Genomic DNA, 26750 nt, shown 5'->3' with positions numbered 1-26750 from the left:
ATCTTCGAAAAGCCCTTAAACTACACTTTTGCGAAGATGAGGAAGATATCCGAAGATGTTTTCCCATATAACCCTTCTTTGAACTAACCAACCCTAATTGCGTCATCGTGATATTTTATACAAACTTAGATTAAGTTCGATGACAGCCCATATCGGTTGTTGTTGTTGTAACCGTGTTTTATTATTATGTTTATATGTTTGTTTTGCTGTTCAATCTGGCTCTGGGTCTATCTCCAGTTCCAGGAAAGTGGCTACTTCGATGGGATGTAACCACAGATCCACTGGGGATAGATGAGTAGGTTTGGCGGGGCAGTTGAATAGGTGCTTAGTATCGTGCGGGCCCATGCCGCATACTGGGCAGATGTCTTGCACTGTGCGATCAATTCCCGCCCAATAGGAATTTAGGGGACTGCAATATCCCGAGCGTAATTGAGGCAAAAATACTCAGGTTTGTCGTGACAGCTGACGCTCTTCAGCTGCGATAGATGGGGGATGTACTCCGATGTCTGCATTCACACTATAATTGCTTATGGCCTTAGCAACTGCATCGGTGTTGATCTAGGAGTTCTCTCCTATATTGTTGGACCTCCCTCTTTAGAGCATGAATATCCTTCTTGATATGCCTGAATGTGTCGGGCCTAGCCAGCAGATGGTGATTAGGTTGGCTCTCACGGTAACTCTCGAGAAAGTACTGCAACAATAGTTGCCGTACTGGAAGAGCTTTGCCTCTTCATGTAGATGGTCCACTGTAGATTTGAGGAGGCACCCTGTTCCTGTTCTCAGGGCGGAGTTCTGACAAATTTGAATCTTATCCCACTGCGTGTCACATTAATTCGGGGACCAAACTGGCGCCGCATAGCTTACCACAGACCGACATATCGCTTTTTACGTGGTCAACAAGGTTTCTTTATCTGCACCCCTGTTCCTGTTCTCAGGGCGGAGTTCTGACAAATTTGAATCTTATACCACTGCGTGTCGCATAAATTCGGGGACCAAACTGGCGCCGCATAGCTTACCACAGACCGACATATCGCTTTATACGTGGTCAACAAGGTTTCTTTATCTGCACCCAAAGTGCTGCCGGCTAGGGACTTGAGCACCTTGTTCCTACATTTCAGTTTATCGCAGATAGCGGTGGCATGCGAGGACGACGTAAAAGTGGTTTCGAATGTGACCCCTTGAATTTTGTGGCAGTTTGTGGTCGGAATTCTACCATCGACCTCTGGTGAACAGAGTGGTCATCGATTTAGTGGCAAATATCTGCATATTCCTCGCATGGAAAAAGATGGTAAGATCGGTTAAATAGGAGTTCAGTCTCTCACAGATGTCATCAGGATAGGTATACAATACCGAATACGTTACGATCTCAGTGCCGTCTGGAGGGGGCGGAATACAGGAAAGGTAGAGGTTATACAGTTCCGGGGATATCACCCCTCCTTGGGGAACTCCCTGTCTCACTCAACGGGGCTTGGATTTCTTGTTCCTGAATTCCACATACGACTGGCGACCACACATATAGTTGATTATCCAACGTTTCAGACTTGGCCGGTGGGTTGCCTGCTCGATGTCCTCGAATAGCGTGAAGTGCTTGACAGTATCAAAGGCTTTTGATAAGTCAAGCGCCACCATCACTGTTCTATGACACTGCCGCTCCTGGTTGAGTCCTGGACAAATATGTGTGGAGATGGCGTGCAGCGCTGTTGTCGTGTTGTGCTGCTTGCGGAATCCATGCTGATGATCGGCAACTTGATAGCTATTTCTAATGCTGGGGAGGACTAAGGCCTCAAGGGTCTTCGCTACAGGTGACAAAAGCGTAATCGGCCTGTACGATTCACCTTTGCTGGCATCCTTGCCTGGCTTTAGTAGCGGGGCGGTAATGTATCCCGAAATTTCTGCTCTTTTGGTTTGTGCCGAGATAGATAAGAACCCCGTGTCATGGATATGATACATTAAAATCTTGTTTTTGGTGGTTTAACCAGATAGTCCCGGTGGTGGCTGAACTAAACAACTCTGGATAGGTTAAATATCTACATACCTGACTTAGTGCAGTTTTTCCATTTGACGAAGATGGAAACATCAGCCCCAAAATCCACTGCCACACTATTCGTCGCACGAACGGCTGAAATGAGACTCCCGTTGAACATATTGGTCGATGGTCTCCTTACTCCGACCCCAACTACCCAAAAATATTGGCTGTAACATGTTAGCATGTTTAAGTCTTCTGCACAACAAGATGTTGTCGATCATCTTGATGTCGTCGATCACTGAAGCAGATACGCAGGCAGTAAAAAGGTGCAGAGTGAATTCCGTACTCGGACCAGAACGTCAGAAGAACGACAACTGCCAAGAAAAATACGAGTGGTTTAGCCGAGCTAAGATCGGGACGATGCAGCCGACTCAATTCTTCATGGGCTCCAAAATTACCAAAAATTTACGATCACACCTTCATACATCTCTCATAAAGCTTTTAGGAGTCTTTGTTTATATAAATAAGGTTGGGTTTTTAATGATTTATCTGCTCAAAACTAAGTTCTGGCTTCTGCCAAGCTCTTACTTCCGTCTTACTAGTTCTTCGGAGGGATTTGAATGTATATCCTTCCTAATCTGAATGTCAGCATCTCATTTTTTCAACTTCTTACAGATTCTTCTGTGTTAAACTTTATGACAAGTCCGCAATTCTTTGGAAAGAAATATAAAATTCTCCAGTATCCCACAGGTACGCCCACCAAATTACTGAGTCCATGTCATTAACTGCATGCATAAGGAAATCAACGGACTCCCTATTCTCGCAGTTTATGATCATGATTTATTTGTACCGTACATTACTCTGTTCCACATCCGTTAAGATAAAGATTACCCTGAGATGACCCTCGATTAACAACCAAGACTTGTGCTAAAATATCTTATTATATAATTTAGATTTGCTGTAAATTTAAGACCAACGACACTGAGCATTATGCCGTTTAATTTTAAGTTCAATATATTGCATTTCAATTGTATGCCTTTTTTGCGCATTTCAATCTAATATCTCTTAATCTCTACTCTGCGTGATGTTGTTTTACTAATCCTTGTTTACAATATAGATTTTCAATAATACTCGGGATGATTTAAATCCTCTATAAATAACTATTGTTTATTGGACAGAAATGAACACTACAGACATTATCAGAAACAAAAAAAAAATTGAACAACAATGCAACAAAAATATGTTATTCATCAAATCGAACCAACAGGATTCCAAAATACTCAATGATACCAACATTAAGTATAGTACACATTGACAAGCAAAACTGACAGTCATCGAGGTCTATTTCGTGAATATCAAAGCCTAACTGAAAAATTTCTTTTGTAATCTCTAAATAACACCGTATATATTGTATTTCAAACGTTTTTAGCTAAATAAAAGTTGTTATTTGCCCGAAAATTGTCCTAAAAGTACGTTGAATGTCAGTTTTGAATGATAGTGTGTACTCCCCTTTAATGTTTAGTCATTGTTGAACAGAGATTAAATTTGATGTTTTTCGTTTTCTGACAGCTATGTATTAGTTGGCGTTGCTTTTTGAGGATTTCATTGAACTTGCTTTGCTCTTGAACACATTTTTATATACAAACATACTATTCCATCAAAAGGATAAGTGATATTTATTGCGGCGTAAATACATAGTTTATGGTTAATATATATTACATGGAATGGAATATTAACATATATTTAGGTGTATATACATAAATATATACACATACATGAATTATAAGAATGAATCAAAATGCGGACTTGTTCTAAAGCCATGTTTACATAAAAGCTTTTGCCGGGTTACACTCCTTTGTGAGGACTTATTTGATGTATGTGAAATGTATTTGACACTTTAACTCCACTTAATCCAGTTCAATGTCAATGGTATATTAGAGTCTAAATAAATTTCATATTCGACCATAACATGTACGTGTTCAAGATTACAAAAGTCATTTAAATTCTATGAGTGGTCATATGCTAATTATCGTCGGTGTTACAAGGATTAAATATCCAAATATAGTGTCGGCAACAAAGTTAATTTTCCTATTTCTAAACTCTATTCTTAAACTGTTTTTTTTTTTTTGTTTATATATCAATAAAAGTTGTTTATCCATTTTTCCCTATTGGATTAAAACATTTTTATTGATGCATTTCATGAAATCTACAAATAAATTGTAGATCAATGTTTGTTCGAGTGCAGTCGTCGTCGATTCATGCCGATGTCGTATTTCACATACACAACAACATTTGCATTCTGTATATTTCAACTAAAATATGTATATACCCCATACATATGCAATGTCATCAACAGCAACAACAACAACAACATTCACTTTTTATTGAATTACAATTGAAATATATTTACAAAAGTATTGGTATGCTGTGATATTTCTTCATGAAACATATCATGTAGGCAAATGTTTTTGTTGGCTTGAAAGTGATTTTTTTCTGTTAAAAACCTATTTGCATCCTTTGGCCTTTATATGGGGACAAACACTACCCTCGATATGTGCATATGAGGGTTATGACTTTTTGAAATATTTTCTCAAAAATGATTTCCTATAGTGAGAATGAATAAACGTTGTCCTATTAATACCTAAAATAACGTTCATTTTATTTTATTATAAAAAAGGTTCCGCACAAATCACTTTGAATTTAAAAAAAAAAAAAATTCGATGAAATGATTTTTTTCGCAAAAAATCGTTTCTTGACTAAAATAACTTTTATTTCATTTAAATTGTAAAAAGGGTCCCACACAAACCCTTTTTTTGTTTTTATGACATATGAAATAAAATTGTATATAATATTAAATGATATTTATGTTATAATACGATAATAAAATTTGTGAGAAACAAACGGTTATGTCATTTTAGTTATGTCGTGTGCCCCAATACCCTGTTTTTAGTTAAATACCTTAGAGTAACTTCAAAAAATTGTCAAAAGTTCTGAAAAATAAAAACTTTAAAAGCTTTTTGTGTGGAAGCTTTTCTTATCGAATCCCTTTATAATTAAAATTTTATGCAATCTTAGGTAAAAACTCTTCAGAATATCATACAGTGATACGAGGTTCTGAAAAAATCATAACCCTAATGTATATAGTCGTAGTAATACTGTTACACGGCTATATGTGTTTTGTAAAAAGGTTTTATTTAAATCTGTACAATATTTGACATTTAACATTTATTTATGTTGCAATCTTCGATAATAATGGAAATTGTAGTTATTTTCTCTTTGGACCTGTGTCGCATTTGTGTTGCATTTGACTTCCATTTATAACACAAAGATTGGATGTGTTTTAAAGGCTAAAAGTATTAAGTTTTTTTCAGGCAACTTGTTCAAGATTTATTTGTATACAAAGAATTAATGAAAGTAGTTTTATTCTTTTTTATATTTTTACATTCATGTCTACACTTAAAATTAATAAAGCAAAATTAGCAAAATTCAGTTAAATTTATATAAAAAATAAAAATTGTGAACTACATCGATTTGTTACGTCAATGACTCACTGTATATGCTTCACTTACAGAAGCGACTCCCATTACCAAATAAACCCTCACAAATTAAACTACAAATCTCTTATATTAAAAAGAAAAAGTCGCACCAAATATCTAGTAATTTTATGGTCACCAAAAACCAGCAAATAAGCTGAAGAATCATATGTTCTATATTTAGAACTGTTGAGGTGAATTTATGTTAAATTGCACCTCACTCCACATTTTTATTTTGTGTGGTACTGGAATTGAATATGCATACTTCGAGTTTGTAGGTACATTAAGGCTATGATTTTTCATAACCTCGTATCCCTCTCTGATATTTTTTTGATAAGTTTTTACCTCCCAACAAAAAAGCCTTACTAAATAATGGGTTTTTATAGTTAGTACTTATTGGTTGTCGTAATCGGGGTTTCGTATTCGGAGCCTGGAGAAGCAGTAAGGAAATTCTGCTGGAGTCTTGAAAAAAAGCTCCACTCCTACTCCGGGCAAAGTTCTTTTTTATAAATTTATCAAAAGAATTTTGTTTGGTCCAATTGATTCACTTAATTTTTGCAAACAAATATAAAGTTCCATGAAAATATAATTATAATTGCACTTTTTGGGTGAGTGTTCAAATGAATCGGTTTTTAAATAAACCTCCACATTTATGGCAAAACTTATTTGCACTTTGGAACACTGGTTTTAGATCCCACTTATTTATACCCTACACTATAATGTGGAAAGTGTATTACAAATTTGTTTTGACCAAAATTCATAAAACACTGCGAAATAGTCGTCCCAGACCCCCTTTTGGCAATCTTAACATATCGGCAAAATGTAACGATCAAGCTATGTGTGCCAGTCCGTCCGTCCATTACTATTTTAATCGAACTCCGAGCAACATTAAAGACCGATCGTCACGAAAATTTTTATGGAGGTCGGTTCCGATAAGAATACAAACACAGTAACTCACAACGAAACTGACCCATTATCATTTCCAAAAATGTTTTGAATTTAAAATATATTAAAGAAGATATTTTAAATGCTTGATATTTCAAAGTTTGATCGCTCCAAATTTTTAGCCACATGACTAAGAATTCCTGATAGATAAAGCCACCTATATAAGAGGGATTTGGTAGTAATTGTTTACATATACATATTCTGACGGCAGGAAACGCAGTAAATGGTTCGTAGATGACGATCCAGTCATTGCCGTAATATGTATTTTACTTATTATATGTGACCTAATGATGCGTTTGGAGGATGTTGATGGTATAAAAATCAAAAATGTATATTTTGTATGTGGTTTTTAATTGCGAATTTAACTCATATCGACCAAAACTGTATTATATATTGAGGAAACTGAAAAACTCAGCAATACAGCCTTAAGGTCTCAGGCCCAATATACAATATCGCTGTAGTAATATCGTCTTCTATTTGTATTTGTACTGCGCTCCTGGAATAACGTATAACTATTATAATTATGATCTTTAATAGGAAAAAATATTTTCATATGAAAGCATAATTACAGATTTTTCTGCAGACGGGGTATGGATCGCAACGATTTGTAAAAGAATCCTTTGTAAAAAGTTGACTTTACCTATCAGCAATGTTAGAGCATGTGCTTATATTATTATGTAAAGATTTCAGGCACCTTATACAAATTCCAAAAATTAAGCCAATAATATATTTTTCTTTAAATAAGGACCTGTAACATCTATAATATGGCATGTATATGCAACAGAACACTTAGAATCTACTTCAATTTAATAATACCAAACTTCCTAACCAAAAGTATTCCTGTCGAATGTCCTTACCAATCTAACTTAGAAATATTAAACGTTTAAAATATACTTTTTAATATAATTTAACCTCAATTGTTTCGTGGAAAGATAGTGTCCAGGAGTAGTTGTGTACGAGGGCTGTACGAAAACTACCTGACCTAGGCAACACCGCGTATTGCCAGGCGCCATTTGAATTTTTTGTTAGAAAGTTTGACAGTTTTTAGCCAAGACTTACTTAATACAGTTTGTCGTACGGCCATTTTATGTGCTGTTTTCAGTGACTTGAAAAAATCGCTTTGCAAAACAAATGGAATTTACTTGTGAACATTTTCGTCCAAGAATTTGTCACAACTTTCGACGTGAAATTAAATCTTTGTACGTCGATAAAGGATCATCCTAAAGGACTATTAAAAAACTGGTTCAATGAATTCAACCGTGGTCGGCACCAGCCAAAAAAAACTAAGGTTGTGGGGTCGCCCAAAATAGGTCGTTGTGACAAAAAAATAGGCCGTGCATGAACGAATAATGCGAGATCGCCATGTGAAATACCTTGAGATAGAGGCATCCTTGGACATTTTTTCCACCAACTAACATTTGATATTGCATAAACACCTTGCTGCAAAAATGGATTTTTCTCGTTAGATCTAGCAAAATTGGACAATCGCTCAAAAAAAGGCTCCAGTGAATCGGTTAAAAGAAATTGTGCACAAAATCGATCGCGGTGTCTTCGAAAGCGAGCTAAATCAAACGAAAGTTCTTCATGTAGGATGTACTTCGAAGCAAACGGTTGCCAGTTTCCTCAGAAAAACTGACCGTGTGGCGACTATACGGCTTGAGAAATATATGACGATTAATTCTGAGTGGTACACTATAATTTGTTTGCCTGAAATCTCCTGAGAAATTCGAAAAACGAACAAGAGAAGAAAAATCATTCTGCATCATGACAATGTGGGCTTCCACACATCGATTCAAATCAGCGCCTGTTTGACCAAAAAAAAACCTGGAAGTGATGGCTCATCTGCCGTACAGCCTTGACTGGGGATCCAATGATTTCCTTTGATTCCAGCACATCAAGAAAGAAGCGTGGTCAACGATTTTTGTTGCCTGAAGATGCTGTAAACGCGTTCAAAAACCATGGTTTGGTGGTGTCTCATTCGAAGTGGAACCAATAGGTTTGAGCGCACGAAAAAATGTATAAATCATGCTGGAGACTACTTAAGAAAACAATAACATCATTTTTGATGGTAAATATTTGCGCTTTCATTGTTAGGTCAGATAGTTATTCAGCCCTCGTAGGATATCACATGATCGGCCCCTTCCTACTATTTCCCTCACTTGTTTTGACTTTTTTTATAGAAGTCTTACACGCCTTCAGCTAGAAGTCCTACTGGTCTTCCCATGTTATCTTCTATGAGAAGGAATGGATGACCTGGTGGCTTTCTATGAGAAATCCAACATAAGTCCTTAGGTCTGAGCGTATAAACTCTTACATATATTTCGGAAAAACCGACTAAACTTTCTTGTTTCTCTTGGAACAATATGGAACATGCATAAATACCTTAGGGAAATTACCCTCGGAGTCGATTCCGGAGTCGGAGTCGTGTAAAGAACTGGCCTGGAGTCGGAGTTGAAGGAAAATAGCTCGACTCCGAAACACTGGTCGTAACTACTTACTAACACATTATTTTAACATAACTAGTTATTCTACGACCACTTAAATAACTAGTTATTTTATGGCCACTGGATGTAGAAAAATAAAATAAGAAAACTTATGTATGTTTTTCTATTTTTAGAACATTTGAGGTTCTTAAATTATGTATGTTCATTATTTTATTTTGTTCTCTATGAACGAACATTAAGGGTTGTTTAAACGCTTACTTGTGCACTACCAACATTTCTTTGTGTTTTTTTTTGTGTTGAACACACAACCCTCGGATTTGTAGTGGGACACACATGCTCTGTGCCAACGTACTCATAACTTAGTAAGGAGTAATATACGTAGTTATTTTTGTAAACATTTCTTTGAAATGTGTTATTGGGTCTTAATTATAAAGTGATTCAATAAATAAAGCTTCCACACAAAATGCTTTAAAAGTTTTTTTTTATAAGAACAGAATACTTAAAAAAATAATTTCATAGCTTTTTTTACAAAAATATAAATTCAAAGTGGCTTGCGTAGCTGACTTTAATACTTAAATGAAATAAACGTTATTTTAGTCATTAATAGGCTAAAGTTCATTCGTTCCGTCCACAGGGTATAATTTTTGTGGCAAAAGGCAAAACTTCACAATCCTAACATACATAACCAAAGAATGTTTTTTAATAAAGAAAACTAGAGTATTTGGCTTTCACTAAATATTGAGGAACTTTTTTTTGAGGTTGTGTATTATATTATTGTATACTCATTCTTTTTTAACTTTTTTACTGAATTATTTAGGGATGATATATGCATATCATAAATTTGATTTATTGCATTATTGGTGACATATCCTGTTACAAACTCCCTACAACCTCATCGTTGACAGAAGAAGAGACTTGTCACTAGGATTGAATTATTGTCGTATGTTCATTGTTTTTATTTAGTGATTGAAATGAATGGGAACCAATTTTTAATTTTGTTTTTTTTTTTTTTTTGTTTTTAGTAAAATTCTAGGCGACATTGTAACCCTCATTCAAATAAGTTTACTTATTTAAAAACAGATTGATAAATGTTGTTTAAACAAATGCTGGTATACAATGCAATTCAGAAACAACAATATTCATAGATGAAAAAAATGAAAAAAATCGCCGGTGGGCTTTATAAATAAATCGCAGTCAAAGTTCACATTTTTAGGGGTTTTTTTGGTTTCCACGTTTGTTGTGAAAATTCTCTACAAGATTGACTTTTATGATATATTAGTACATTTTACCATCGTTTTTATCGTTCTTTTTTATTCGCAATTTATTTGCACCAATCCACAGGAGCCCTTTTTTTGAGAAATTGTCCAATTTTGATAAATGTAACGAGAAAAATTCATTTTTGCGACCATGTGTTCATGCAATATCAAATGTTAGTTCGTGGAAGAAATTCTCAAGCATGCCTCTATCTCACGGTATATAACATGGCGATCTTGTATTATCCGTTCACGCACGGCTTAATTTTTACTGGCACAAGGGCCGTTTTTGGACGACATTCACGACCATCGCTTTTGGCGTCTTGCATTATCCGTTAACGCACGGCTTAGTGTTTACTGGCACAACGGCCGTTTTTGGACGAACCTTACGATCTTCGTTTTTGGCGAGAGACGACCACGATTGAATTCATTAAACCAGTTTTTGAAAGTGCTATAGGATGGCCTTTATCGACATACAAAGATTTAATTTGATCGATGCGCTCTTGCCATGATTATCCACGTTGAAAATTGTGAAAAGTTATCGGGCGATAATTTTCACAAATAAATTCCATTTTTTGCCAAAGTGTTTTTTTTTTCAAGTCACTGTAAGCAACACAACACATGGTCGTATAACAAACAGTTCTGGGTACGTGTAGTCTAAAAACTGTCAAACTTTCCAAAAAAGTCTCAAGTGGCGTCTGGCAACACGCGGTGTTGCCTAGGCCAGATGTGTCTTCGAAGAAACTCAATATTACCACCAATAAACCACTTAATATCTAAACTGGTTTGTTTTTACCTCTTCTCTTTTATTTCTGAGCATTTCTCATCGGTATCATGTGAAGAATAAATATGTTTAAAACCATGCTATTTTATTGTACAATAAGTAAATTAATAATTAAATTAAAATAAATTCCAAATTTTTAAAATAATAATTTGTTAACGACTTTTGATGCAATAGCTGTCATCTTTATATTAATGTGATTGGCTAATTTGGTTCTCATATATTCAAAGAAATATTTAATAAAATATTAATATGTGTTTATATATATACCGACATTGCCTAAGAAATTTTACTTTATTATTTAAATTCCATGAAATTTTCATCATCAAAGTCTAAATTAGAATTTATGAATATTTGATATATTTCTCAATCATTTATTTTCAATAGCCACACAAGTACTATTGACACTTCATGGTTATATTCATCTATACACACGTTCACACCTTCGATCATTTACTCAAAGTGTGACACATCTCAATAAAATCCAATTTCGTGAAAAACGAGTTTTAAGTTTAATTAGTCTTCCAAACTTAAAAATATTGTTAAATAATAAATAAAATAACTATTGGACTATTTTACAAACAGCTAGCCAGATATCAGGACTATATTTCTGTAGGAGTATGAGCACGATGTAAGGTGTTTCAGTGCTTAATAAACTCAAAAATAATTTTTTTTGTTATGCTAAACTCGTAGTAAATGAGCTGTAACTCGTTGAGTTTTAGAGATTTCAGCATGAAAATTTAAAACAAGATAAAATAGAAGTCGTAGTAAAAATAAAAAAATCTAACACAGAAAACGCATTTGTTGAGTTATAACACTCTTTGAGTAAATGGGCGATGTATATACCCAGCAAACCAAATGTTGGATGTCCGACACATCTGAACAATTTCGGAAGCAAAATCGTTCAGATTTCGTAACGATTTAGGGGAATTCGTTCAGATTTCGTTTCGCTTCCCATATACCAATGTTTATAACCTCAGTGTTTATGCTAACGAGGCTATATACACTTTCATATGGGCAAAATGTGCCTCATCGAAGTAATGGTTTTAGACCCCAAGTATGTTTGGACGAAATGTGTTTCAGACAATTTGGAGTTGATTTAGCCATGTCCTCCGTCTGTCTGTCTGCCCGGCTGGCTGGAGCGCGCGATAACTCTCGAACGGATCAACCAATTCGGTCAAAAATTTGACTTTCGTAATATTTTGTCTAAACTTAGTTTAAGCTCGAAGATGGGTTATATCGCTCCACTCCTTCCGATCAATCCCCCACAAAAGTTCGGAAATGTTCGGAAAATTTGCGCGCACAATAACTCTTGAAGGAAGTAACCGATTTGGTCCATTCTTTGCACATCGTAAAATTTCTACCAGACTTAGATGTGGTTGCAATATGGACTCAATCGGTCCACCCCTTCGGGTACCTCCCACACAAAATTTCGGAAAAGTTCAGTTTAGGACCTGTTCACGAATCGCTTTGACTTTTGTTGTAGCAACTGGTATTCCCTGTCCCCCATATAACGGTATCAGTTTCATCAGGGGCAAGTCCACACTTCCTGAGAAAATAGCCTGAAAGTTACACAAAAGCCCCTATGACACCGTGTGTAGTGGTTGGAGCGCAAGATAACTCTCGAACGGATCTACCGATTCGGTCCACAATTTAGTCGTCGTAATAGTTTGTGCAAACTTAGTTTAAGTTCGAAGATAAGCCACATCGGTCCACTCCTTCAGTTACCTCCCCCACAAAAGTTCAAAAATGTTCGGAAACTTTGTGCGCGCGATAACTCTTGATGGGAGTGACCGATTTGGTCCATACTTTACACATCTTAAAATATATACCAGATATAGATAGATAGATATAGATCAGGTTCGAATATAGACTATATTTGTCTACTTCTTCGTGTACCTCCCACACAAAATTTTGGATAAATTCACTTTAAAGACCTGATCTCGAATCACTTTGATTTTTGTTGAAGCAACTTGCATTCGCTGCTCAATTACGGCAGTAAACGTTTTTTCAGGGGCAAGTCCATACTTCTTGGGAAATCAACCCGAAAGTTGTAATAACCCCCTATGGCACCATATGTAGTGGCTGGAGGGCTCGAACCGAATAGTGCGTTCATCCACACTTTGGATATTGTAATATTTCTTCCGTTACGTCCCCCCACAAAAGTTCGAAAATATTCGCTAAAATGGTACGCGCGATTTCTCATAGACGTAGAAACCGATTTGGTCCAAACTTTGGATCTCTAAATATTGTCGAAACTTAGTTCAAATTTGGGCCATATCTGTCCAATCCTTGTGGTACCACCCAAACAAATTTTCAACATTTTTGTGTGGTTCGAGGATCATTTGGACATTTTTACCGAAGGTTTTCCTAGTGGCTCTGTTTACAGCGATAGTGTGATAAAAAAGCCCTATATATCGATATCCCCGCAAATGTTTGATCTTTAACCCTATCCATACTTTTGTCGGTGCATACGCCCAAAATTTTGAAAACCCCCTAAATACATAAGTTTTTTTTTGAGAAAAATGATTTCAATTCACACAGACTGAGGGTATATCTCTGTCGGCAAAGCCAACTGACACTTCTTTACTTGTTTTCTTCCGATTTCGATACGAATTCGAATCGATATGTCGGAAACAAATTTTCCTTCGCACAATAACCACCTTAGTATATATGTAACAGCAAGGGGTGGGTTTCATTTTAGTTTTTTGTCGAAAAACAAAAAAATTGGTTGGTTATAAAATTCGCATAAAAAATTTTTAAATATTTTAAATATAAATGCAACATGTAATAATTTAAGCAGGTACTAATAAACTCAACATATTCGTACACAAAGTTAATATTGTTCTAATATAACTACAAACTGATATCAACAATGAAAATCATTAGAAAAATTTGAGATTACAATCTTCCAATACAAAACATAACAAAGAAACATTAATCAATAAAAAAGAGAATCAGATAAAAGTTTTTTTTCGTTCGATATTCATACGACATTATTCCAAAATCGTTCAGAAATCTTTACAAAGATTCGTAAGATACCTCCGATTTTCATATGATATTATTCCGAAATCGTTCAGAAATCTGTACGAAAATTCCGAAGAAAAAATTCGGCTTACGAATTTCCCAGGAATTTATCCGATTTCGCTCCGACATTTCGTTCAGAAATTATGTCAACCACTTTATACAACTTTCGTTATAATATCATTACGATTTCGGATCCGACATCGGACGTAGCGCCCGAATTTTGTATCGTTTTCGTTGCGATGTCGGTACGATTGGTTTGCTGGGTATTTTCATATTCATCTAACAACTTTGTAATTCTGCCATCACCACAACATATATCATAAAATATTGGCATCATATTTTGTGCAAAATCACACTTGGCAGTCATTTGTCCATCCTCAAACAACAACTCAACAAGCATTCGATATTATGTGTTTGCGTATTTCTCCACATGTGTGTGTGCGTTTCTGCTTCTGCATATTCAATAAATACGTATGGTTTTTCATTTGATTCCCAATAATTAAAAGGTGGCCATTTTGAGGTTCACATAGATTGCTATGTTGTTGTGGCTGGCTATACCTTGCCATGAGAGTGTCATCTTTTTTGTTTTATTATAAATGTTATTTTATATAAATTTTATAGCAGTAACAAAAAACTCAATTAATATGTGGCGGTAAAAATTGGATTTCAGTGTTGTTATTGAGTTATGACATCCAAAGAAAAAAAGAACGAAACACAAATTCATATTTTGTTATGCATTTATGAGAAAACCATTTTATATATTGAAAGCAACAGCAGCAGTAGTTTTAAATAAAGCAATTTAAATGAAATAAAAACGTGTTATGTTCTGTCAGTTCGATTTTTAAAACATTCAAAATGAGAGATAAGGGGTTTTCAATCATTTTTTCCAATTTTGGAAAAAAAATTCCATTACCATATTAATTAATAAAATAATTTTTGGTAACCCTACCTACTTACCAATCAAACCACTAACCCATTATTTTTAAAAAAAGGTATATGGAACGAAATAAGAAGTTATTCTACGACGATTAAAATCTGTTGGCGGGATTGAACTTGCAACCTTTCGATTTAAAGGCATACCAGATGCCTGTGTTAACTACATTAAACCAGCGAATATGTAAATCGTTTAGAGTAGGGTTTTATGTATATAAGAACTTCTTTGTAATGCTGAGAATAATAAGATGTCATTATTTTGTAATGTATTAAATAATAACTTGCGGATACCCAACAAATCGTATACAAAAAATAATGAGGATTGTAATAAAATTAGACAAAAACATAAACGTTGTTCCACAACATCCCATACGGGACAAGGGAGACTTCTCTCATATCAATGAGTGCACCCCGATTCATATTTAGCTCAATGATATGGGACCTACTGTTTATCGCCGAGTCCGAACCACGTGTCTTGAGACACCACTTGTGGAGAAGTTTTTCCAAGCGGAAATGTAGCCAACATTACTGAGTGGTATTTTGCCACCGTTGAAAAATTTTTGATGTTGCCTGGCAGGGGAAACGAACCCATGAACTTCTGCGTGAAAGGCGCGCGTGCATACAATTGCACCAAGGTGGCACACAAAAAAATTAGACACAAATTATTATTTTTATACCCTCTACCAATAATTTTGTTTGTAACACATCGAAATATTCGTCAGACATATTATTACTTAGCAAAAATTCGGATCCGTTAGTCATTATGTAAGCCATTACAAAGTAATGTAAACAAAAGTAACTACTTATGTACACTCTTTACTAAGTTAAGAGCTCGGTGGCACAGAGCTACAAATCCGTCGACCCGCTAGTTTTTTGTTAACAAAATAAAAAACAGTTGGAGGTGCATATGTATGCGTTTAAACAACCCTTAATGTTCGTATGCGTGGCATAGTGTGTACTGTATTCGCCTACTAATCAGATCAAATCCAGCAGAGAGCAAAATAAAAAAGAACATATCGCTCATTTAATCAAACGCGTTTTAAGTTGGTGATTGAAATTTGACTTCCCAACTTAAAATCATTATTAAACAAAAAATAAAGTAATTACTTGGACCATAGGTTACTAAATGCTAAATTCATGTGCAAGATCAAGCATGACTTGAAGTGTTTTAGTGCTTCATAAACTCAAAAAACTTTTATGTTGAATTATGCGAAGTTACTACGAGTTTCGCTGTAACTCGTCGAGTTTTAGAGATATCAACATGAAAAGTTGACACAAGATAAAGTATGTCTTTTTTTGAGTTTACCTTTACTTCTAATGACCATAGAATAACTAGCTAATTCTAGTGGTTATGGAATAATCACTGCGACACGCCCTTGTTAAAATGATGGGTTCGTAGGGGGTTTTGTAAGTAGTTACGACAACCAATAATTACTATAAAAACCCATTATTTAGTAAATATTTTTTTGCTGGGTAAGTACATATGGGGATTTCTGTGTGAAATTGGACACTTTTTCAAAAAGTGGTTTTTGATTTGCTTTATTTTTTGCTGTGTTGATGCTGCTCCTCAGCAAAACATTTCAGTATACATATTTTCAGATTTTTTTACTAAAGGTTCCATAGATATCGCGCCTTGAAATACTCGCAACTTCTTTAATATTGGTCCAAATAGCAAAATTTGTTGTATTTGTATACCCTCAGCATTTATGCTAACGGGGGTATATACACTTTCATACGGGCAAAATGTTCCTCATCGAAATAATGGTATGTTTGGACGAAATCTGTTTCAGACAATTTGGAGTCGATTTAGCAATGTCCGTCTGTCTGTCTGTCTGGCTGGCTGGTGCGCACGATAACTCTCGAACAGATGAACCGATTTGGTCCAAAATTTGACTTTCGCAATATTTTGTCAAAACTTAGTTTAATTTCGAAGATGGGTTATATCGGTCCAATCCTTCCGGTTTCTCCCCCACAAAAGTTCGAAAATGTTCGGAAAATTTGTGCTTACGATAACTCTTGAAGGGAGTAACCGATTTGGTCCATACTTTGCACATCGTGAAATTTCTAACAGGCTTAGATGAGGTTGCAATATGTACTCAATCGGTCCACTCCTTCGGGTACATCCCACAGAAAATTTCGGATAAGTTCAGATTAGGACCTGCTCTCGAATCGCTTCGACTTTTGTTGCAACAACTTGCATTCACTGCCCTCCATACGACGGTACAAATTTCCTGAGAAAATAGCCTGAAAGATGCAAAAAGCCCCTATGACACCGTGTGTAGTGGTTGGAGCGCAAGATAACTCTTGAATGGATTTGCTGATTCGGTCCCGAAATTTGACCTTCGTAATACTTTGTCCAAACATAGTTTAAATTCGAAGATAAGCCATATCGGTCCACTCCTTCAGCTACCTCCCCCACAAAAGTTCAAAACTGTTCGGAAAAATTGTGCACACGATAACTCTTGAAGAGAGTGACCGATGTAATCCATACTTTGCACATCCTAATATATCTACCAGGTATAGATCAGGTTCGAATATGGACTATATTTGTCTACTCCTTCTGGTACCTCTCACACAAAATTTCGGATAATTTCACTTTAAGACCTGCTCTCGAATCACTTTAATTTTTGTAGAAGCGATTTGCATTCGCTACCTCCATTACGACGGTAAAAGTTTTTTCAGGGGCAGCCCGAGAGGTGTAAAAAAATCCCATGTCACCATATGTGGCTGTCGGAGAGCGCGATAACTCTCGAACGGTTTAACCGATTTGGTTCAACATTTGGTCTTCGTCATATTATATCCAAAACTTACAGCCAGTTTTTGTATGTCGAAAGAAGAATGTGTGCGAATGAAACACGCCCGAACTTTAGTTTTCGAAATTTTGTAAAACCTTCAAACCACATTATCCTACCAAAATGACTGAAATTTGGTACTTAAAATTTAACATGCCTACAGATAATTGTTTTTCGTTTCCTTTGGCACGGGTTAAAGTTAACCGATCGCCATAAAATTTGATATATAAGGCTTTTGGATCAAATGGAAAAAATGTTGAGGGTAGGAGTTCCAATAACATTTTTTCGTCCAAATAGAATGGCTGTTTCATGGTATTTCGGATTATAAATGGGTAGAATACATTGATGTCTCACTGGTTTTAAACCTTGTTTAAAAGAAAACCATATTCTTCAGTAAGGGCGGCGGAAGAGCTCTGTTTTTTCCATTGTTCCATTTTACTTCAATAAAAATTTTATTTACGCCGTTCTAAATTGTTTTCAATTTACTTTCTTAATCCAAACCGGTCTTCCTTTCAGTGTGGTGTACTTTGCAAAGGGTTTTTTGCATTATCCGGATCTACGTTTCTGTTTCTAAATGGAACAGTTATTGAATCCTCCCCTGTCATCCATCTTGTGCCTCTAGGTATTTTACATTCGCATCTTGCTTCAATCACTTGCCCGTACGGCGGAATTCTTTCGACATGACCAGGTCATCTCAATTTTCGTTCTTCAAATCGATTATTAAGATGCTTGATATACAAACTGATTCTTATTGTTTCGTTTCATATTCTGGCACTCTTGGTATTATTGGCTAAGCTTTTAAGATTTCTGTAGCTTGAATGTGACTTTGTCTTCTTTTGGTATGTGCCCAAGGCTCGCATGAATACACGCAGAAAAATATGTGTTAGAAATATGTTTGGATCCAAAAAAATATTTGTTTGGGACTGATTGCAAACAAATATATGTTAGGATCCAAACATAATTTGTTTGTTTACAACATATATATATATATTTTTTTTTTTTGTTAGAACAAATTTTTTATGGGTGGAGAAAGGATTTTTGTCAAAGAGAGTAACAAGTGGGCTCTCGCGGCTGCTGTTTAATAATAAAGAACTGTGTTTATGGTGTAATAGGAGATGCAGAAGCTTTGGTGGTCTGTATGCGGCAAAACACGTGTGTTTCGTGCTTTGTTGTTGTGAACCAACGTAGCAAGCGAAGAGGAAAATAAAAAATGGTATTAATTATGTTGTTCTTTTTTCGTAAGTTTTCTAAATACAATCGTTGAGTAAGGACGGTAAAGTGAGTAGATAAATCAGTGTTTTGTCTTTTCTTAAATTGTGCTTTTTAGTAAATGAAATTTCCAATATATTTTATAATTGAATCAAAAAGGTTAATCCTTTAATTCAATATGCCGATTTCCCACTGATGATTTCAGCATTTTTATAAATTATATCATTCAGTTTTTCTTTTATTAAAGTCTGTTATGTATTTCTTTGGAATTTTTTATGTACCTATGTATGTGTCTGTTGTTGCTTTTGCTTTTTTTCTATGTCTTTCAATAAACCACCACCATTTATATATGTGTTTATGTTTGAGTTAGCCAGTGAGTGCTTACTGAGAGCAAGTGAGCATACATTTTAATGTGTTTCACATTGAAATTTATGGTCCCAGAAAGCGCCCCATGGTGCTTGTGTTTGTTTTTTTTTGTGGCTTTTGGGTTTGCATTTGTTTGCACTCAAACAAATATTCGTTTGCACCCAAACATATGATTTGTCTTGAACCCATACATATAATTTGTTTGTACACAAACATATAATTTGTTTGAAGGACCCAAACATATGTTATGTTTGGGACTGATTGCAAACAAATATATGTTTGTTGCAAAATATGTCTGGGACATATGTTAGAGAGGCGTTTTTTTCTTCCGTGTAGGTCAAAGAAGGTTCTTACGTGGATTTGTACAACCAAACTTGCTCGGTTTTAGTAGTTTCTTTTCTTGTTTTCAATTTACTTTTATTGTTATTTCTACGGAATAAAAGGTAGAAATGTAATAAAGACTTGCTTTCAGATGTCCATTTCTGATTTTAATCAGTATGCTTACCTTACCTTACCCTTAAAGAACATAATTGTCATATAATTTTCAAGCATGCTATTCCCAAATGCCTACAATTAAGTAGTACATAATTATTTTCTCCATATCATCCCTCCCCTTAACTACCTTAATCTCTTGTGTGCTGAAGTACCAACCAAAGTAAGTAAAATGCAACTGGCAAGTTTCAACAGTCTGTGAGCCAAGTAGGCAATCCTTTTTTATTTGTAAATATCATCATTTACCCGCCAGCTATCAACCAAACAACCATCCATGCATCCATCCAAGCCACCAACTTGACCCAATTCGATTGATTTGCTCTCTGTTCACTGATGCATTTTCAAATTACTTCATATGAAATTAACTGGCAAAGAGCAAACGAAAGAAAGAACGAAAAAAGCAACTGGCTGAAACAAAACAGCAAAAAATCCCAGCTTGCCGGCAATAGAATTAGAATTTCAAGTGGTTGTTTGCTGGGTCAGGGCTATGTTTATAATTACAAGAGGGGAGAGAGGGTTGGATGGCGGCCTGGTCCATGAATGCAATGCAATCTAATACATATAACTAAGAACTAAAAAGCAAATGCTTTTGCTGGATCATTATGCATTCCAATGTTGATAAATACAATGCAAAAAAAGCAGAATGATGAAAAATAACAGCAGCAGCAGCAATCGGAATAACATTTGCATGAGTTCTGCCATTTGTAAATTACTAAGCAAAGGATAATTACTTGACTTTTTTGTAAATACTCTCATTTGATATAATACTTGCTGCCTTCACTGCTGCTATTCATGTGAACTATTTACAATATACTGTGTGATTAGTTTTGAGTTAATTTGCTGAATTCTGCACCCCACTCTTCTGTTTGGTCTTTAATATGGCAACGATTTAATGAGAAAAGCGATATCGAAGAATTGCAATCTGAAAGAATAATTAATGTACAGAATTTCAACAGAGATTAATAGATGAACGTTGTATGGATATGTTGATTATAAAATAAACAAAGATTCAATACTCACTAATGTCAGGGAGGTTTTAAGAATCATGGATTTTTGAGCATTTAAGTCGTATTACTAAAATAATACATACAAATATAGTATTAAATAAAATGAAATATGTACTTAGTTATTAGACATCGGATTTTAGAATTTTTTATTTTTTTTATATTCGATTGGACTCAAATTTTGGATCTAGACGTTTTAAGGGTAAATTTTTCGATATTTGGGGTCATATCAAAAACATGCAAAAAATATGCAAAATATATGCAAAAATATATACAAAATATGCTAAATATGTAAGCATTTTTTTATGAAAATTGTCAATTAGATTTGAAAAATCATTAAAAAGTGTTCTAAATTAAGTCTTTTGTCGATTTACGTCGATTTTTTTGCAGATTATTATGTTATTGAGAATCTGCAGACATTCCACCACAGAAATAAATCAGGACTAATAAGACTTAAATATACACGGAGGAAAAAAAATCGACTCTCTAACATACATATGTCCCAAACATATTTTGTAGCAAACAAATATTTGATTGCAGTCAGTCCAAACATAACATATGTTTGGGTCCTGTAAACAAATATATGTTTGGGTGCACATAAATTATATGTTTGGCTGCACACAAATTATATGTTTGAGTGCAAACAAATTATATGTTTGGGTGCAGACAAATACAAACCCAAAAGCCACAAAAAACAAACACATGCACCAGTGGGCGCTTTCTGAGAGCAAGGGAGAGTAAATTTCAATGTGAAACACATTGAATAGTATGCTGACTTGGTCTCAGTAAGCGCTCACTGGCTATTTCAAACATATACAGACATTTATAAATGGTGGTGGTTTATTGAAAGGTATAGAAAATAGCAAAAGCAACAACAGACACATAGGTACATAAAAAATTCCAAAGTAATACATAACAGAATTTAATAAAAGAACAACTGAATGATAATAATTTATAAAAAGACACACTTTTAAAAAGAAAAACAAGTAAAAAGGATCAGTCGGCTTTGCCGACAGAGATATACCCTCAGCCTGTGTGAATTGAAACACTTTTTCCCCAAAAAATGTATATATTTAAGGGGTTTTGAACATTTTGGGAGTATGAACCGACAAAAATATGGATTTGGATAGGAGCTCAAAAAGTTTTGCGGGGAAGGTATCTAAAGGAATGGACCGACATATTCCATTTTGAAAGTGGGTCTTATTTTGAGTGTCATTCCTGGATTGGGTCCATATTGGAACCTCATCAACGTGAACGGATAGAGCTGGAGTCTTCAAATTTGAAATGAGAATCCAGAAAGCGAAGTAGGGCTGTTATAAGGGGTGGTTTTGAAAATGTGCACGAAAAGTACTAAATGGTACTAAATTTGGTACAAATTTGATTTGGATGAACGGATAGAGCTGGAATCCTTATCTTTGGAATTAAGATTACTGTTGGACTGTAGGTTTGAGATATGGAGGTAGTTTTGAAAAGTTGTATATATGGGTACGAAAAGTACGAAATGGTACTAAATTTGGTACAAATTGGATTTGGGTCACCGGATAAAGCTGGAATCCTAAAACTTGGAATTATGATTACTCTGCAGAATTTAGAATTAGAATTCCAAATTTTAAGATTTCAGCTTTACCTTTAGGTTTCGAAATTCGTACTTATGTGTACTAAATTGTACTAAATTTGGTACAATAGTGATGTTGGAGTACAGCATAGATGTATGGAGCTAGTTTTGGAAAATCGTACTTATGTATTGTACAAATTTGGTACAAATTGGATTTGATTGAACAGATATAGCTGAAATCCTTAAAACTTGAACTAAGGTTACTGCTGGAAGGGAGAATGTGAAGGATTTCGATAGTATTGGAAATTCCTACTTATGTTGGAAGCTGGTACCCTAAAACTTGGAACAAAGATTCACGTTGGATATATCTGGAATTCCGAATTTGGTAACTATTGGTGAGTGATGTTGAGATAATGAGGTCGTTTAAGAACTATACATAAGTACTATAATTGTACGGAATGTAATAAATGGTACTACATTTGGTACAACTTGGATGAAAGGATAAAGCTGGAATTTTTATATTAGGGCCACTGCTGGTGCTTAGATTTAAATAATTTGCAAAAATCACTAAATTTTGTATAGGGTGAAAGGATAGAATTGGGATTCTGAAATTTGGTGTGAGTGTCACTGCTGATGTTTTTGGTATTAATACAAACGAATTTGAATTCCAATCGTCTTACAGAAACCCGACATACGAGGGCGGTTCGGAAACTTCATAGCCTATCAATGAAAGAGAATAGTTTGTTTTTCAAAAATATTTGTATTTCTCAATATAATCTCCTGAAACTTCAATACACTTAGTCCAACGCTTTTCTAGAATTCTATCCCTTGATTAAAATAGTTTTACTCAAGGTCTTCAAAATAGTGGTTTACAACTGTAATTGCATCTTCATTTGAGGTAAAACGCTTGCCAGCAAGGAATTTTTTTAGATTTGGGAACAAGTAAAAGTCACTAGGTGCTAAATCAGGAGAATAAGGTGGCAAATCGTACTTTAATTCGTTGATTTTAGCCATTGTTAAAACACTCTTGTGCGCTGGTTCGTTGTCTTGATGAAAAATTATTTTTTTGTGTTGTAAGCCAGGACGTTTTTCTCGAATTTGTACGTTTAATTGATCCAAAGGGTTGCAATAGTACTCCAAATTTATTGTTTTACCCTTTTGCAGATAGTCAATCAATAAAATACTTTTGAAGTCCCAAAAAACCGTTGCCATAACCTTACCAGCACTTCCTCCAGCTTCAGTCCATTGTTTGGATTGTTCTTTTGTCTCTGGAGTGTAGTGATGGATCCATTTCTCATCAACAGTTATGAAACGACGCTTAAAATCCATTTTATTTCGCTTAAAACGATCCAAACAAGCTTGAGAAATGTTCATTCTTATGCGTTTTTGATCGACTGTTAACAAATGCGGCACCCATCTTGCAGAAAGCTTTTTCATCTGTAGTTCTTCATGCAAAATTAAATGGACTCGATCATTTGAGATGCCCATGATATTAGCAATTTCATGCACTTTTATTCGTCGTTCATTTAATACCCCAGCGAAAAGTTTGCCTCCAAAGAGGCAGTTAAATGATATGTACAAGTGATTTGGAAGTGCATCAAATTATGCATTTTCACTCATGATTTTTACAAGGGAGTGACCCCGGAAAGAGGCACTCCATTGCACCGCATTTTAACTGACCCTTTGGCATTGCATTTTAACTGAACCTTTGGCACTGCATTTTAACTGACCCTTTGGCATTGCATTTTAACTGACCCTTTGGGGTAGAATAGGAGGCAGTCCAGAGCACGTGTTTTGAATAACAAAATAAAATGCATTTATTATTTGTGTAAAACAAAAATATTAATAACTTTATTAAATTAACATTATGAAAATTCTCTATTGAATTCAATAACAAACATGTGTGTTCCTTCGCTCTTTATTTAATCCAAGCTTAAGTGCTTTTGCTTCTTATGCTAAATGGGTTTGATATTGTCTTCCCATCACTAGTTAAGATTTCGACATGTACTCCAACAGCACCCCATTGGAAAATTTTCTTCTCGTGAGTTACCGGAAAAATGTTCACAAATTAAATATTATTTAGTTTGTATTAACAAATGTTTGGAAATGTTAACGCGATTATGTCTTTTATTCCGCTGCCTGTAGAGATGTATAAACTGATTTATGTACATGTAGGGATCCCTAACAACTGCTAATAAAATGTAGTGAACGGAGTGCCTTTTTCACGACTCCGTTTGCACTGCATCCGGATGCTGTTAAATTGTGAGGAATTGGAGTGCCTTTTTCACGACTCCGTTGAACTGCCTCCGGATGTTGTTAAAATGTGACGAATGGATGTGATTCTTTGGATTGCATCCAAATGCGGTTAAAATGTGAGGAATGGAGTGCCTTTTTCACGACTCCGTTTGAACTGCATAAAAACATGCCGTGAAAGAACTAGTCTACATTGCACTACTTCCAATTTATTTTGCTGGGACTATATCATACACTTTGGCTACAATTTCTGTGGTTGTTGCTGTTTTTGGACGTCCATTACGTGGTTCATCTTCAATGCTTGTACGACCACGTTTAAATTCAGCAACCCAATTTTTTACTGTTGCATATGAAGGAGCACTTTCACCTAACACATTCACCATATCATTATGAATTTCTTGTCCCGATAAACCTTTTTTATGTAAATATTTAATGACAGCACGCATTTCTAATTTTTCCATTGTAAAAAAATTGCGGATGCGTCGTTTTTGAACACCTGTTTCTATATGAAGGAGTTGCCAGATCGAAACAAAATTTAACATGTGTTCATAACAGAGATGGAAGTTTCCAAAACACTTAACTTTTTTCTGTTTATACTGCGCTTTTTGTGCTAGGCTAAGAAGTTTCCGAACTGCCCTCGTAATAATAATAATTGATATAGCAATTGTACCATTAAAAGTTAACAACCACATTTCCTTGAATTTTTAGTGCAAAATTTAGAAAAAAAACATTCTAAAAAATAAAAATATAATGTTAAAAGGTTTGTTTTTTACATTATTTTGTAATGGATTATGCGGCTCATGTGGTCCCCAATGATGTGTGTTCATTCCTTAACAAATAAATTGGATTTCAAACTGAAAAATTTAATTTTAGCAAATATGAGAACTGTTGAACTGTCAATAGAGAACTGTTAAGGAATTAACAGATCTTTGTTAAGGAATTAACAAATCTCTATTAAGGAATTAACAGATCTCTGTTAAGGAAGTAACTGACTACTGCTGAGGCTAAATTGAAATTTAATGACAAAATTAAAAAAATATATATTTACATTATTTTGTAATGGGTTATGGGGCTCATGTGGCCCCCAATGATGTCTGTTAAGATAAATTGGATTTCAAATTGGAAAATGTAATTTTTGAAACGATGAGGGTTCTCAACAGAGAACAGTTAAGGAATGAACAGATATCTGTTAAGGAATTAAGAGATCTTGGTTAAGGAATCTTTGTTAAGGAATTAACAGAGCACTGCTGAGGCTAAATTGAAATTTAAAGACAAAATTTAATTTAAGAATGAAACTATTAAATTCGTTATAATATATGAAGAATATTTAACTGAATTAAGGGAATGTGTAAATATTTGTTTGGTATACAATTTAAATGTATTTATGATAATGTCATAATGTCATTAGATGCCCTTTTCAGAAAAAAACATCCCGTCGACGGACCCCTCCTCATTGTTTGGTGGACACACCAAAGTAATTACTATTTAGCAGCTTTGGTTATGGGTATACAAATTACCCTTTAGCAGCTTTCGTAGTGGGTATATAAAATATTTTTTTTTCCAAAATCTGAAAATATTTAGAATTTCTTGAAAGACATGGGCTTGATGGACATTCGATGCCCTATCCAGAAAAACAATATTCCGTCGACGAACCCCTCCCCATTGTTTGGTGGGGAACCCCAAAGTAATTACCCTTTAGCAGCTTTCGTAGTGGGTATATAAAATATTTTTTCCCAAAATCTGAAAATATTTAGAATTTCTTGAAAGACATGGGCTTGATGGATATTCGATGCCCTATCCAGAAAAAATATTCCGTAGACGAACCCCTCCCCAAAGTAATAAGCCTTCAGCAGTTTTTGTCGTTGGTACTTTTGTTAGAAATTTACATGTATATAATTATTTAAACGTTTAAACAAACCACATTAATATAATAAAATTGTATGCTAGATAAATATTTACAGTTTCCTTTAATTCAGTTAAATATTATAAAGATATTAGTAGTTTCATTCTTAAACTAAATTTTGTCATTAAATTCCAATTTAAATTTAGCACTAGAAGTGATCTGTACAGTACGCTGTTGTTGGTTCGTATCTTTGCTAAAATTAAATTTTCCAATTTCAAATCCAATTTATCTTCACACAGCTCTAGTAGTGGGTATATAAAATAATTAGTTTTTATTAAAATCTGAATATATTTA

General features: G+C 34.8%; 1 protein-coding gene across 18 annotated transcripts in view; it reads left to right on the top strand.

The window, feature by feature from the left end:
* Window positions 1–26750, top strand: part of Fur2 (furin-like protease 2) — a 719646-nt gene that overhangs the window by 250774 nt on the left and 442122 nt on the right. The window lies entirely within an intron of this gene.

The sequence above is a fragment of the Musca autumnalis genome, unplaced genomic scaffold (assembly GCF_047663935.1).
Source record: "Musca autumnalis isolate F117 unplaced genomic scaffold, ASM4766393v1 scaffold_3, whole genome shotgun sequence".
Lineage (NCBI taxonomy): Eukaryota > Metazoa > Arthropoda > Insecta > Diptera > Muscidae > Musca > Musca autumnalis.
Note: the sequence above shows the minus strand (reverse complement) of the source record. Positions and strands in the feature narration are given on the sequence as shown.